The 2,500-nt window shown below is 35.5% G+C and overlaps 1 protein-coding gene across 5 annotated transcripts in view; it reads left to right on the top strand.

Annotated features, from left to right (window-relative positions):
- Nucleotides 1-2,500, top strand: part of LOC145286146 (cardioacceleratory peptide receptor-like) — a 351,148-nt gene that overhangs the window by 126,965 nt on the left and 221,683 nt on the right. The window lies entirely within an intron of this gene.

Genomic DNA, 2,500 nt, shown 5'->3' with positions numbered 1-2,500 from the left:
CCATTACACTTTATTAAAATAAATGTATTTATAAATTACTTCTTATCACTATTTGGAAAATAGTCACGCAAAATTAAATAGTTGTTGAATTTAAAAAGTATATATATATATATATATATATATATATATATGTGTGTGTGTGTGTGTGTGTGTGTGTGTGTAATATTTGTAATCTTATTTACACTTAGAGGCGAAAATACAACATATATTGGAAACAGAGATTTTAAGTTAATTTTTTTTTTTTCATTAGTATTATTTGGAATATTCGATTTTATTTTCACGCTGTAGCCTCCGACTTCTTCATAGGCATCTTGTCGCACTCATTACATCGAACTCGGGAATCAGAACGGAATTTTGAACTGGACTCTTTATTTAATTTATGGTGGTAAATTGTTCTGTCAATCATGGCCAGGTAAACGTCTTCAGTAATTCTTAATCATATTTTTAGTATTGCTTCTACTGAGGATTGAACATTCAACATGAAGAAGACTTTAATTTAGAGCTGATTATTGCTTGTCGTTTTATCTGTTGCACCAATTCTCATTTGAAAAAAAAATCCCAAAACATAATTCTTTTTTATATTAATTTTTTTTTCACTATAAATTAAACTATAAAGTAAATTTACAAATTTTAAAATGAAAAGAAAAATCCGGCATTTGCTAAGTAAATACACAAAAGGAACGATTTCTTGTGTAAGGTTTAAAAGAGAGAATTACCTCCCTTATTTTTAATTCTTATAAAGTCTTGGACTTGGTCTTGGTCTAGATTAAAATATGAATTGCAAACTAATAACAAATTATGCACATGGATTTGTATTATATGGATTTTTCGGACTACTATACTCATCTTGAGTGTTATTCTAACAACGTTTCGGTCAAAGTTATATCTGACCTTCTTCAGGTGTATTTTTCCGAACTTTGGAATCTTTCTGTAAAAATCGAACATTTTTGATATAATTCACAGAGTATCATTATCTCATTTCACCAGCCATGACCAGGAAGAAATCTTAAGTTATTCGCAATTGTATTCTAAGTATCGCTGAGGATTGAACGTTCACCTTCCAAAAGAGTGTCATTCAGAACTACATTTTTCGTAGTATTTTAGTAATTGCGCCACGGTTTCCTGCCTACCTGGTGGATTAAGTTTCCATTCGAAATTTCATCCATTCCAGTTCGATGAGATACAACTGAAGAAGTTTAGAGGTTATATTGGACGAAACATTGTGAAGATAATACTCAAGACGAAAAAATTCTTCGAATAATCTACATAATAAAAATTATCAACCCTTATCTAAAATATTAAGAACCACAATCCAAGAATCTTCCATGTAATTTAATCACACGGTCTATACACAATACAATGTAAAGCTACTATAATGAAACTACCAATAGCAATGGCCAACGACCCTTTATCTGAGAGTCCATCTTTCAAACTCCTTGGCCTAACGTTCACAGGAAACATGAGTTGGAACAATTACATTGAAGGCATTGCCAGGGCCGCTGCAAGAAAGGTAGGCTCTCTCTACCGTGCTAGAAAACTACTAACACCCGAAAGTATCCTGTACCTCTATAAGGCCACCATTCGCCCATGTATGGAGTATTGCTGCCACATCTGGGCTGGTGCATCTGCTACTAGTCTCTCGCTCCTTGACAAGGTTCAAAAGAGAGTCGCAAATCTGATAGGCCCTGAACTGGCATCTAAGCTTCAGCCTCTGTCCCATCGACGAAATGTTGCATCCCTCTGCCTGTTCTACAAGTATTTTAGTGGTGAATGCTCTGATGAACTGCAATCAATTGTGCCCCCACGACGCGAGCACCCTCGACAAACCCGACAGGCTACTAGATCCCACCCCCACACTGTAGAGGTCCCTAGATGTAAAAGATCTTTTTACTCCAATAGTTTCTTCCCCAGAACCGCAAGACTCTGGAATTCCATTCCAGGTCCCTGCTTCCCCAACAGTACTGACGTGCAGAAGTTCAAGTGTAACGTGAACCGACACCTTGCTGCCCAAATCCCTACATAGTACCCCAGTAGTTGTTGCCCCTGATAGTAGCCCCCTACACCAAAGTGGCAATTTGCCTTGTTTGGGGTGAAAATGTAATAAAAAAAAAAAAAAAAAAAAAAAAGAAATAATACACAGTAATTCATTTATCGTTTATATTTTAAATAGCTCTATTGCAGATTCTCGGGGGGGGGGCTTTTTACGGTCGCTATTCTTTGGAAGGCGCCCGGATTATTTTGGGATCTAATAATGTATTTGCAATAAACACAGCGAAAGCACACAAAAGCAAACTGTTTATAAAAACGGAATTGTTCAGGCTTTATTTAAAAGAAACTTAAAAACAGTTTTCTGTGTGCTCGTGTGTATCCATGTCCAGCTAAAAGTTTAAAGAAATCCTACAAAACAAACACTCGCAAAGTTGATATAGTCTTCATCGGCGTTTCCTTGGATGAATAATATCTAAAATCGAAAACAAAAATCGTGTACATTCTTTAGGTT

This window comes from Euprymna scolopes, chromosome 10, assembly GCF_053919585.1.
Source record: "Euprymna scolopes isolate OS-2025 chromosome 10, ASM5391958v1, whole genome shotgun sequence".
Taxonomy (NCBI): Eukaryota; Metazoa; Mollusca; class Cephalopoda; order Sepiida; family Sepiolidae; genus Euprymna; species Euprymna scolopes.
This window is presented reverse-complemented; position numbering and strand designations above follow the sequence as displayed.